The sequence below is a fragment of the Miniopterus natalensis genome, chromosome 4 (assembly GCF_054644295.1).
Source record: "Miniopterus natalensis isolate mMinNat1 chromosome 4, mMinNat1.hap1, whole genome shotgun sequence".
Classification (NCBI taxonomy): Eukaryota; Metazoa; Chordata; class Mammalia; order Chiroptera; family Miniopteridae; genus Miniopterus; species Miniopterus natalensis.
This window is the reverse complement of record NC_142084.1, coordinates 52012494-52026079: the sequence shown is the minus strand read 5'-3', so window position 1 is coordinate 52026079 and position 13586 is coordinate 52012494. Positions and strand designations below refer to the sequence as shown.

The 13586-nt window shown below is 38.7% G+C and overlaps 1 pseudogene; it reads right to left on the bottom strand.

Annotated features, from left to right (window-relative positions):
- Positions 1-7951: 7951 nt before the first annotated feature.
- Positions 7952-8650, bottom strand: LOC107527476 (inorganic pyrophosphatase pseudogene; annotated as a pseudogene).
- Between the last annotated feature and the right edge of the window lie 4936 nt (positions 8651-13586).

The following is a 13586-nucleotide window of genomic DNA, read 5'->3' as shown; positions in this document are numbered from 1 at the left end:
AACATTCTAATTTTCATAATTTTATCAATCCTTACATATATATATATAAATCTAATTGCAGCCTGAGTCAGGTCTTCACCAATGGGTTTTGGTACCACAGTCCATGGAATTCCCATGTCAAGGAGTTCTGGATACTTCTCTCTCTTATCCCCGAGACCCTTTTACCCACTCTAGTGTAAAACAAACAAACAATCAAAAAACATAAAAGGGTTCTGGGTTCCCATCGAGGGTTCAGCAAGGGACCCTAGCCCTTTGTCAATCTTTAGCTTAATAAACTGGCCTGCCGTAAGAGGTTGCTGGTAAGACTTCTCACTGTAATCTCTGCCTTCCAGTTTTTTAAATTTCCCCAAACCCAGCGTAAGGAGAGCAGACTTGTTTGGGGCCCTTTAATGTTGGGGGACTCACAGGGGGTCATTTTGGCCCATCCAGCCTTTTCTCGTGCTGATAAAACTTTTGTTTTAACTGAGTCAATGTCCGATTTATTTACCACCACCACTCCTTTTTTTTTAAATAACCATCTAAAGATTTTTGACTCTGTCGGGACCAGTCCTGTGATTTTTCTTTCAGTTTTCTCTTTGTTTCATCCTGATCAATATTTAAAAGTAGGTATCTCATTCTGTTTATTTGATTTGGAAAAACTTTTTTTAAAAATCCTCACTCCAGGATATTTTTTTCCATTGCTTTTCAGAGAGAATGGAGTTGGGAAAGAGAGACATCTGTATTTCTCACATCAACTGGTTGCCTCCCGCAGGGGACCTGACCAGGCCTGGGGAGGAGCCTGCACCCTAGGTATGTGCCCTTGGCTGGATGAACCTGAGACCTTTCAGTCCACAGGCAGATGCTCTAACCACTGTGCCAGACAAGCTAGGTCAGAAAGCCTTGCTTTTGAGTGCACTTTTAAATGATATAATCTAACTAGAACAATCCTCAGAATAGCCATCATAATTTTTAGTTATGATTTCCTTGAGGGCTGGCCGCATTTTGGTAGGACCCTAGCCATAAGTGGAGCCTAGCCCACATTTCTGTCTGGCTGTATTTTGGAACTTCCATCCTGACCGTTACCAGGCTGAGTTCTTAGGACATAAAACATTCAGTTTGACTTTTAGTAAGATTTCACCATTCTTTTTTTTTCCTTTTTCACCTTAAATGCAAGACAATTGTACTTCTGATGTCCTGATCTTTTACTACATCTATGAATATTTGAATGAAAATAGGAAGGGGCCTGAGTGGACTATGATTTTTGTTCTAATTTCTGTCCTTCCATCTTATTAAGGGAATCTTAATGACTAGTCGCTATAACAATATGAGAGCCCTCTAAAATCTTTCCCCTTCTTCCCTCCCTCCCTCCCTCCCTCCCTCCCTCCCTCCCTCCCTCCCTCCCTCCCTCCCTCCCTCCCTCCCTCCCTCCCTTCCTTCCTTCCTTCCTTCCTTCCTTCCTTCCTTCCTTCCTTCCTTCCTTCTTTTTCTTCTTTCTTTTCAATTTAGAAGTTTTTCTAGTTCAAAGGATGCATTGTCTGGCCTTAGTGAGTAGAATCGTAATAGTGACTCAAACCAATAAGGCTTTTTAATGGCTTAACTTTGGAAGCCAAAGGCATCCCCAAAGGAGAGGGCTAAAAGATGCAACCCTCAGAAGTTACAGTTCACTATCAGAGTTAGAAATATTTCCAAGATGCAGGAAAATCATGTTTCACCCCCTTTGGAATGGGCTGTTTAGATTCCCTAGGCTCAGATCCACAGCCTACTTGGATGCCTGCAAGAGGCATACGCATCCTCTGACTGGCGGGAAACAAGAATGAGGGGTCCTGTTGTTATCCTCTCTGGGAGGAAAGGCTAGACACCAAAACTTCCTGGAGAGCTCGGCACAGGCAGACAGAGACCAAGATGCACCCTGGGGAGTGCACCCTGTGGATGGTGAAGGCCAGAAAGAAAATATTTACACTGGTCTCAGGACATATAACACGATAAAAGGAGAGTCACCAGATAGAGATGGAAAAACAGGATTAATAAAACCCATGAGTTCTCATAGCAAATAACCAAAAGTTACTAAGTCCAAGAAACTTGTTTTCTAAATATTTTCTTTTTCTTCTACTAATCTAAATGAAGAAAAGTGGGGGGAAAGACACTCACCACTCTGCTTCCACCAACTCTGCAGATAGAAGTCAGGGAGTCTGACTTGGTAAGAATTCTGGATTTTGCTGGCTCATGCCAGAGGTCTCAGGGCCTTTCTACTGTAGCAGATTTGAAGGGAGCAGTGCCCAGCTGGTAAGGTATCCTGCTTACAGCACCAGCTGTAGGAGAGGAAGCAACATTCCGCTACCCGCAAGGCTCTCTCAGCTGGTCTAATAGTCAAACAGACACGAACCAGATTAACAAGAGAAACTGACCAAATTTAATTACGTGCATATGTATGGGAACCCCAAATACACGTGATGGTCAGAGACCCCACATACATAAGAGGTTCAGAGACAGAAAAGCAAAGCAGGGTATTGATAACGTTCTGAGCTAAGGATGGGGTAAGATGTTTTGGGGTTTCAGCGGGGAGGAAGGTCATTTCAGGATGACAAGAAAAGCAGATGCTCATAATTAGAAGTTTGCCCTGCACTATACATAGGTCATAGAAAGTTATTTCTGGCAATAGCTCTTATTATAGGCAAGGCCCCTAATTTATATTCTTTAAGGGAGAGGTGAAAGTTTCTCGCAAACCCATAGAGTTTGGGTTGCCTTCAGCTCAAAATGATTCCCATGCCAAGGTGGTACACTGTTCTGAACCTCTCTACAGGAAAATGTTGCATATCTGTGATATCATCATTAGCAAACATATATTCAACATACCACGAACATATTGTAATTATTTGTGTATTCAGAAAACCCATTCCGGGCTCGTGTGCTTTGAAGAATCTGCTAATGAGTTTTTACTCCAATTTTCTGCCATGGTCTGTGACTGGCTCAGTCTGTGGGAGGTTTCTGTTTGTCACTCAGCTCCAGTCACATCATCAGCAAAACACAGTGCTGAAAATGTTCTTGACAGTGGTAAAGGTAGGGGGAAGTGCTCCACTAATGCTTAACTTGTTGGTGTGGGAGGTTGCAACATTATGTGCCCATACAGCACATGACATCATGAGTCAAGGTTACCTGGGTAGGGTCAAATTATCCAAACATTCCACTTGCAATTTTATGACTGTGTCTGTTTTGTCAGCCAGGATTTCTTATCTCTTTGTACCATAGATCATTTGTGAGAAACTTACCCGCCTTTCAGTTATTTAGAACAAAAATACCGATTTCCCATTATTTTCATACCTTTGGGGGCTATTCTATAGGACAGTTCTAACTTTAGGTGCTTAGAGCATCTTACAATAAAACAGGCAAAGCAGATAATCAAGCAGAGAAACTGCTCAAAGACAGCAACACTCCAAAGCTGAACATTTGAGGCACAAATCATGAGAGATAATGTAATACATAAATGTTTAAAAAATATTTCCATGTGGATTTTAGACACTTCAGTGGGATAAAAGTGTTCTCCAAAATTCATGTCCACTCAGAACCTAAATGTGACCTTATTCAAAAATAGTCTTTGTAGATGTAGTTAATTGAGGATCTCAAAATTAAATCATTTTGAATTTAGAGTGGGTGTTAAATCCAATGACTGTTGTCCTTATAGAGAAAAGAAAAGGAGATTTGAACACAGAGGCATTCAGAGAGGAAGACCATATGGAGGAGGAGGCAGAGATTGGAGTTATGCGGCTACAAACCAAGAACTCCAGGAGCCACGAGAAGCTGGAAGAAGCAAGGAAGGATTCCTCCCTAGAATCTTCGGTGGAGTATGGTCCTCGTAACACCATGATTTAGGACTTCTGGAGAACTGTGGAAGAATAAATTTCTGTTGCTTTAAGCCAACATATTTGCCGTAAGCTATCATAGCAGTCTTAGGAAACTGGTACACACTCTGAAGAGAAATAAGGTGGATTTTATCTGAGGATTCATAAAAAGTTGTGGGGTTCCTTGGCAACTTCAAGAATTTTAAGCCTGATGATATAGCCTAGTTTTTCTGTCGTCCAAAGGTGACCACTGAGGTTAAATGTGAGGTGAAACTCTTCTTCAGCTATATGGAAAAGCAAATGGGGTAATCCAGATAAATGCTAGGACATATGTAGAATATTTTAAATCAACATTATTACAATGGATAGAAATAATTCATCAACACCTATGTCGCAGCACAAGGTCAAAAATCTTTGTAATGTTTTCAGTAAATCAAGAACAACAAGAAATAGTTTTACTCTGTACTTGAGTTTTACATTAAATTCCCAGGAATAATTATTTTTATTCAATAAAGATAGACTACCTAGTGCAGTCCAAATGCTGCTTGCAGATGTGTAGAATGCATCTATGAGCAAAATAAAGATCCCTATTTTCACAGAGCTTCTAGTTTAGGAGATAACAATAAACCTAATCAGTAAGTTACCCAATGCATTAGAAGATAAAACGTTCTAGGGAAAACAAAGAAGTAAAACACGACAGGAGAGATAAATAGTCCTCATTTTGAGGAGATGGTGTGGATTACGGTAATCAATGGGGAAGTCAGTGTAGGCACACTTGGGAAGGTGAAATTTGAGCAAATTCTTGAAAGCAGTAAAGGAATGAGTAGAAGAGCATCCCAGGCATTCTGCAAAGCTAGAGCCAAGGTCCTGCGTGAAAGCCACTTGCCTTGGGGGAAGAACAAAGAATCCAGTGTAGCTGCACTGCAGTAAGGAAGAGAGAGTAGGAAGATCAGAAGGATAATGGGAGGACATCTAAATAGGGCCTGTAGACTATTGTCAAGATTTTGTCTTTTATTTTAATAAAATAGACAACTTTCACATGTTTGTTTAAAGAGGAAGTCACATGATCCAGTTTACTCTTGCTTAAAATATGGAGAATAGTATATGTGTGAGTGAGTGTGTGTTTGGGGTGGGGTGGGTGGTGAGTGGGTGGTGAGATTGCTTGCAAGAAGTTGTTGGATTTTTCTTATATTTAAAGGTACATTTCCTGGTGGATTAAATGTGGGTTGTGAGAAATGAAGCAGTCAAGGATGTTTTTGACCTGAGTAATCAGACAGATGGAATTGCTATCAAATGAGATAAAGATGGCTTTCTTGTAGAGTAAATTTTGTGGAAGTGGGAAAAATCAGCTCAGTTCTACACCTGTCCAGTTTGCAATGTTTATTAGCCATCCAGGTAGAGTTGTTGAGTAGACACCTGGAGAGACGAGTCTGGAGTTCAGAAAGGAAGTCTGGGCTGGAGATAGGGATTTGGAAAATAGTGGCAAATGGATTGTGTTTCAGACATTTAGAATTATTCAACAAGACAGAGAGTATAGCTAGAGAAGATGGTCAAAGATTGACTCCTCAATCTCCAATTTTATAAACTATGGGAAAAGAGAAGGTCCTTTGGAATGACCAGTAAAAGTGAGATAGGAGAAAAATCATGAGAGATAATCTTTGGTGTTTTTTTGTGTGTGGTTTTACTTTTTATTCCTCACTCAAGGATATTTTTTCCATTGTTTTTCAGAGAGAGTGGAAAGGGGGAGAGAGAGAGAAACACATAAATTGGTTGCAACCAAGGTACATGCCCTTGGCCGAAATCGAGCCCAGGGCCCTTCAGCCTGCAGGCCAACACTCTAACCACTAAACCAAACTGGTTAGGGTGAGAATGAGATATTCTTGACTCTAAATGAAGAAAGTTAATTATAAAGGAAAAGCGATCAGCTCTGTTAAACATTGCCAAGAAAGAGCGGAGTTCAAGGTTCTCAGAGGAGGAGAGTTCAAGGAACTGAAGAGCCAGGTTGTTACTAGAATCACATATACGTATACTGAAAATTCTGAGAGCTAACAAGAGAAATTCTGAAGAGAATGACAGAAAGCAGGTAGATAAAATCATTTAGAAATATGGGAGGAAGATGCAAACGTCAGTAGATAAGAGCAACAATGAGAATTAATGTTTTTAGGAAGAAAGAAAAAAGAATAGTCTAAAATCAAAATTAAGAAGTTGAATTCTTTACCATCCTCATGGTACAAGGGCAGGTGGAGGGGGAAGACAGCCATCACTGGAGATCAGTATCTTTAGAAGAGATTTTTAGTAGAGAAATAATAACTGGTTAATATACTGATTTGTTTAGAGCTCTTCAGATATGAATATGCTGAGGTTGAAGAATTACATAATAAGAATGGTTAAATATATACATATTTACCCAATGTAAGTGAAGAAAACTTTGCCTAAAATTATAATGTTAAAAACAACTATTTTCTAGACATGGGAAAACTGGGGCAGCAAATGATTCATATTAATGATTGAATATTTCTGGGAGGTGGAACCCTGGCAACTTTCATTTTTGACTTGGTGGATTTTTGTACTGATATTTTTGTTACAATCTGTGTACTTTTGTTTAATAAAGAAAAATTCATACCTAATTCTTCTTTAGGTCTTTTAATTTGATATAACCTCTCTACTGAAGAAAACATGAAGTTTTCAAATAAAATGGTGTGAGACTATTTTGTGTGTGTGTTTTCAATATCTAGTTATGTATTAAATGGAACCAAAGTGACCAAGAGGTCAATAAGGAAGGAAACCAGAATATGCCATTCCAAAGTATGTTTCTTTGACATAAAAGTTATTTGGAGCTAAAGTCAATTAAGAAGCAATAAATGCCAAAAGAGCTCCCCCTTTTTGCCTAAAGGCAGGAGACTCATCGGTCCAGAGGAGGTGTGAGCAGAATCTTGTTAAACTAACCCTAGTTACTTCTTCATACCCCTTTGTTCTATTACTTCTTCACAAATTTATTGTTTCTTTGTCTAAGATGCATAGAAGCTTCCTGCTCTGGTCACTTCAGGTCTTCAGTCTTGTCTCAGGTCTTCTCTGTACAGGTACAAATTTAATAAAATTTGTATATTTTCTCCTGTTAACATGTCTTTGTCAGTTTCATTCTCAGATACAGCCAAGGACCCTAAAAGGGTCAAGAAAAACTTTTTTCTCTTCTACTCTAATAACTCTGGCTTTCTTAATGATGCAAAAATAATGGATAATCTCCCAACACTTCCTTAATTCTCCCAGATTTGGTTGAAGTCTTTCCTCTATTATAATGGCTTCACATATCTCCATCAGCCCATAGTGAAATTGAATTCCTGTGATTTCAGAGGGTCTGTTATTTATTTATAATGTATAATCCTCAAAGTCATATGCAGTCTATGGTATTCTATTTGTCTTTTAGCATCATTAAGAAAACCTTTTATATAATCAAATCTATCATGTAGTGTTACTAGATCAAATTCACAGAATTTTGTAGTGTTTACCAGGAGTAAGACAAGCTATTGTGCTTTCTGGAGGATATGAAGCCTGCCCTCAAGATGCAGGGTTGGAAAATTACATATTAAAATAATTTATTCCCATTCAACAGCAATACTTTTGCATTATTTAGTTTTGCAAGTTTAGCCGACTACATTGCACATACTCATGGCAAGAGGTTCAACAGCAGTGAGGAGCCTTTCACCCCACCTTCCCAGCCTTGAGGATGCTTTCTATCTAGCCAGAGGAAATCTCTGGTTGCATTTAATTAGTAATATGAAGAGCTATGTTTATATTAATGCCATAACTCAAAACTTCTGTAACTGCCTCAGTCAAATGAGATACGAATACAGGTAATCTTAATAGGTATATGACACTAAGCAAAGCCCCCCTTTTTTTCTCTCAGCAAAATAATTTTATTTCCTAACACATAGTAAACATATACACCCAATATCTTGCACATTTATCCACAAATGATTTCCAAATTCCAATAACTGCTTTGATATTTAAACATGTACTAAAAGTTATCTTAGCTAAGACATGAAAAATGCTTTTATATGGATAACACTAATATATTGGATTGGTCACAGCAGAATTTGCTTTGTTAGTTAGATTCGTTCTATAAAATTTAAAGCTTTGAAAAGCCACTACTTTTGCATCTAATACTTCCAGATGAGTAGGATGCAGCAATATCAGCTTGTATTCCAGAGAAATTTCCTTAGTTTTCCTGGTGATGGAACCGTTTATCTACATCTGCTGGTATTGTGCAGGCAGATTCACACGGCGGTGGTAAAGCATCCACAATGGCTTTGGCAGCATCAGGATCACACTTGAAGGGGTTCTCAGACACTGTGGTATTCACGCAACTGATTCCTTTTCTGTCGATTTTTTTTGTCACTAATGCTCTCCAATAGTCATGAGTGCTTTTAATAATATCGACTGCAAAGTCCTTCTCTTTAAATTCGGCATTGGAAGAAAACTGGTTCTCTGGTTTTCCATCAGGAACCTTGTACCTTCTGAACCAGACACAGTAGCTTCTAGGTAGCCAGGTTTCAGCCACTTAACATCGTTAATACCATTATAATTGGCTGCATCAGGATCATCCACGTGGACAGCAATGACCTTCCAGTCGGTTTCCCCTTCATCAGTCAGAGCCAATATGCCCAGAACTTTCACCTTGATTATTTCACCTCTTGCACATACCTTGCTTCCAATTTCACAGACATCAACTGGGTCATTGTCGCCACAATAGCCAGTGTGTTTGTCATTGTGTCTTCCCAAGTCTGAGGAATGGCACCATAGTTCCAGATATGTCCTTTATAAGGGTCATAACTCATTTTCTTGGAATGGATGTTTCACAATTATATAAACAGACAAATGCAGTTAGAGAATTGAGGTATCGCGTGGTGCTGTTATTGTAGGCAAGCAAAATTCAGCAATACCTGTGGCAGTTACGGGGGTGGAGGGGAATTGGTGGAGGGAGAAGAGGGCATAGAGGGGGTAAATGGTGATGAAAAAAAATAAGATAGAATACAATTCTTTTTTGAGAAAGTGTAAATAGTTATATTGGCTAACCACATAGTTTCAACAGGACAGTAAGTTAGATGTATGAATTTATATTTATTGGATATATAGCTTTATTTGTATGTTTTTATAAATTTGCATGGAGTTAAAATTCTACACAAGGGACAAACATCCTTATATCTGATATTATGTTCACCCAAATTTGAATCTGGTTAACACCTCACTATTTGGGCTCGATTAGTGTCATCTTCTCAGAGGGGCCTTTCCTCTTCAATCAAGCCTCCTGAGCTCTGTTATCCCCTCATTATCTTGGTTTACTTTATTTATAGCTCTTATCGTGATCTAAAATCATCATCTTTCTTAATTTGTCATAATTTTTATTGTCATTTCCCTCTCATGGGCAATAGCACTATAAAAGAATGGATATTTTCCATCCTGCTTATCATTTTAACTCTAAACCTAGAGCACTACTTATAACATAGTCATTATGTTCAGTATTCTGAGTGAGTGAATGTTTTTAGTACAACTTTAAATAGCCTTATAATAAATCTAATTTAAATCAACACCAAAGATTATTGATAATTCAGTACACTATTTTATTTTATTTTCTTTTATTATTTTCTTTTATATTTTATTTTATTTCATTTCATTTTATTTTATTATTTTATATTTTTTAAATATATCTTTATTGATTACAGAGAGATGAAAGGAGAGGGAGAGAGAGATAGAAACATCAATGATGAGAGAGTCATTGATCGGCTGCCTCCTGCACGCCCCCGACTGGGGATCGAGCCCGCAACCCGGGCATGTGCCCTGTCAGGGAATCGAACCCCGATCGCCTGGATCCTAGGTCGACCCTCAACCGCTGAGGCATGCCCGGCTGGGCCAGTACACTATTTTAAATGATTCTTTATTATTAGGTAGATGGTGGAATTAAGTGACTTTTAACTTCTAAAAATCTAGACTGGATTTATTTATTTATGTATTTATTTATTAATTATTGCAGATACCTTTTTAAAAAAATCAATTGAATTTATTGGGATGATATTAGTTGGTAAAACCATAAAGGTTTCAAGTGTACAACTCAATAATACATCATCTGCACACTGTATTGTGTGCCCATAGCCCTAAGCAAAGTCTCTTTCCATCGTCATTTCCCTCACTTTGCCCACCTCCACCTAGCCCCCACCCCCTTTCCCTTTGGCTTATCACCACACTGTTGTCTGTGTCTAGTGTTATGTGTGTAAGTTTTTTGGCTAATCCCTTCATCTTTTTTCATCCAGTGCATGAACTCCCATCCCCTCTGACAGCTGTCAGGGTGTTCCATGCATCCATGCCTTTGATTCTATTTTGTTCATCAGTTTATTTTGTTCATTCAGATTCCACATATAAATGAGATTATATAGTATTTGTCTTTCTCGGACTGGCTTATTTCATGTAGGATGATAATCTCCAGGTCCATTCACGCTGTCGCAAAAGGTAAGATATTTTTTTTATCCAAGTAGTATTCCATTGGGAAAATGTCCCACAGCTTTTTTATCCACTCATCTACTGATGGGCACATGGGCTGTTTCCAGATCTTGGCTACTGTAAATCTACTGTAAATAATGCTGCAATAAACATAGAGGTGCATATATTCTTTCAAGTTTCAGGATTCTTAGCATAAAGAATTCCTATAAGTGGAAGTGCTGGGTGAAAAGGCAGTTCCTTTTTTATTTCTTGAGGAAACTCCATACTGCTTTCCACAGTGGCTGCACCAGTCTGCATTCCCACCAACAGTGCATGAAGGTTCCCTTTTCTCCAAATCCTCCCCATCACTTGAGTATGATGTTGGCTGTATGTTTTGTTTATGTGATATATCACATTTATTGATTTGTGAATATTGTATCAACCTTCCATCCCCAGAATAAATCCCACTTGGTCATGGTGTATGATCTTTTTAATGTGTTGCTGGATCTGATTTGCTAATATTTTGTTGAGGATCTTAGCATCTATTTTCATCAGGGATATTGGCCTATACATTTTTTTTTCCCTTTGTAGTGTATTTATCTGGTGGTGGAAGTAGGATAATGCTGGCCTCATAAAAAGAGCTTGGAAATCTTCCCTCCTCTTGAATTTTTTGAAATGTTTTGAGAAGGATAGGTGTTAGTTCTTCTTTGAATGTTTGGTAAAATTTGCCTGCAAAGCCAACGGGTCCGGGAGTTTATTATTACTATTATTATTATTGCTTTAATTCCATTAGTTGCTTTCAGTGTGTTCAAGTTTCCTGATTATTCCAGATTAAGTTTTGGAAGATTGTACGTTTCTAGGAATTTGACCATTTCACTTAGGTTGTCCAATTTGTTGGCACATAGTTGTTCATAGTATTTTCTAATAATCCTTTGTATTTCTGTGGAATCAGTTGTTACTGCTCCTCTTCCATTTCTGATTTTATTTATTGGGGTCCTTTTCTTTTTTTCCTTTTTTAAAAAATATATCTTTATTGATTTCAGAGATGGAAAGGGAGAGGGAGAGAGATAGAAACATTATTGATGAGAAAGTCATTGATCGGCTGCCTCCTGCATGCCCCCTGACTGGGGATTGAGCCAGCAAGCTGGGCATGTGCCCTGACCGGGAATCGAACCGTAATCCCCTGGATCCTAAGTCAATGCTCAACATCTGAACCACTCCTGGCAGGCATGGGTCCTCTCTCTTTTTTTCATGATGGCTCTGGTTAAAGGTTCATCAGCCTAGTCTGTCTTTTCAAAGAACCAGTTTTTGGTTTCATTGATCTTTTTGGTTTTTAGACACTGTGTCATTTATTTCCACTCTGATCTTTACTATTTCCTTCCTTCTACTTTGGGCTTTGTATGTTGTCCTTTATCTAATTCTTTTAGGTATAGGGTTAGATTGTTTATTTGTGATTTTTCTTGCTTTTTGAGATTGGCCTGTAATGCTATGAACTTCCCTCTCAGGACTGCTTTCACTGTGTTCTATAGATTTGGGGTTGTTGTGTGTTTATTTTCACTTATTTCCAGGTAATTTTTTATTTCTTCCTTGATCTCATTGGTAACCCACTCATTGTTTTATAATATGCTATTTAGCCTCCGTATATTTGATGTTTTTTAGTGTTTTTATTGTAGTTTATTTCTAGTTTTATGCCATTGTGATCCAAGAAGACACTTGGTATGATTCCAGTCTTCCTGAATTTGTTAAGACTTATTTTGTGTCCTACCACGTAGTCTGTCTTTGAGAATAATCTATGTTCACTTGTGAAGAATGTATATTTTGTTGCTTTGGATGGAATGTTCTATAAATATCAATTAAATCCATCTGATTTAGTGTGTCATTTAAAGTTGCTGTTTCCTTGTTGATTTTTTTCTCTGGAAGATCTATCCAATGATGACAGTGGGATGTTGAAGTCCCCTACTATGACTCTATTGTTGTTGATCTCTTCCTTAAAGTTCACCAAAAGTTTTTAAAAATATATTTAGTTTCTCCTATATTGGGTGCATATATATTTACAAGGGTTATTTCCTCTTGTTGGATCAATCCACTTAATATTATGTAGTGACTTTCTTTGTCTCTCCTTATGGCCTTTGTTTTGAAGTCTATTTTGTCAGATATAAATATTGCTACCCCAGATTTTTTGTTGTTATTTCCATTTGCATAGAGTATTTTTTTCCATTCTTTCACTTTCAGCCTGTGTGAATCTTTTGTTCCAAAGTGGGTCTCTTGTAGACAGCATATATATGGGTCATGTTTTCTTATCCATTCAGCTACCCTATGTCTTTTGATTGGAGTAATTAATTTATTTATATTTAAGGTTATTAATGATAGGTACTTATTTATTGCCTTTTTTTTTTATATCTATGTTTCTCTCTCTCAATTTCTTCTTCTTCTTAAAGCAAACCCTTTCCCTGACCCAGCAGTATGGGCTGAAAAATTCCAGTCCTGAGCTGTTTCCCTGTGCTAGAGAACCCAGCAGGATGAGGCAGGCCAAACAGCTCAACAGGTGGGGGAAGGGACATGGACCATGCCCTCCAGGTGGGAGAGACCATTTCTCCCCACCAAGCCACACAGTGGAGTCACTGACCCAGTCTTTGCCCAAAGCCTTTCCAGAGAACAGAGGGCCCCTTAAAGTCAATGCTGGGTGTAGCCAGCAGATAGCACCACAGGTACCGGGTATGGCAGAGTGATCTCTCCAGCAGTCAGAGTCTGGAGCAAAATTCTCCAGTTTGGTGCTGCAACAATGGGAGTGCTCCTTCCCTGGGATCGTTCAGTTCCAGTCTCCCAGGCAGACGGAATCCCCAACGATACCCACTGCCCGATGCTATACAGGATCCCCTTCTGGTTTCTGTTCTTCTGGGTTGGACATCCCTGCACGGGGTTGAGACGCCACAATCTTAGGCGAAGGGAGTTCTGCAGCTGCAATATTCTTCCATTTCTCGGCTGCTCCAGCTTAAACGGGGTTCTCCCTTTCCCCATCTCTGACCCTCTTGCCAATTTCTATGTGTCTTCTTCTGTGCTCCTTGGTTATAATATTTCAGATACGTTGTACTTCAATTTGTTTTTCAAGTTGATTGCTCTGTAATTTAGCTGTAAATCTAGTTTGAAGCTGGGAGCGAGTGGATGCAGCTTCCAGCTACTCTGCAGGCATCTTGCAGTCTATGGTTTCACTCTTTTGTATCTTCCTCAGTTTCTTTCTTCAGTGTCCTGTAATTCCTTGAGTACAGGTCTTTTACCTCGTTGGTTAAATTTATTCCTAGG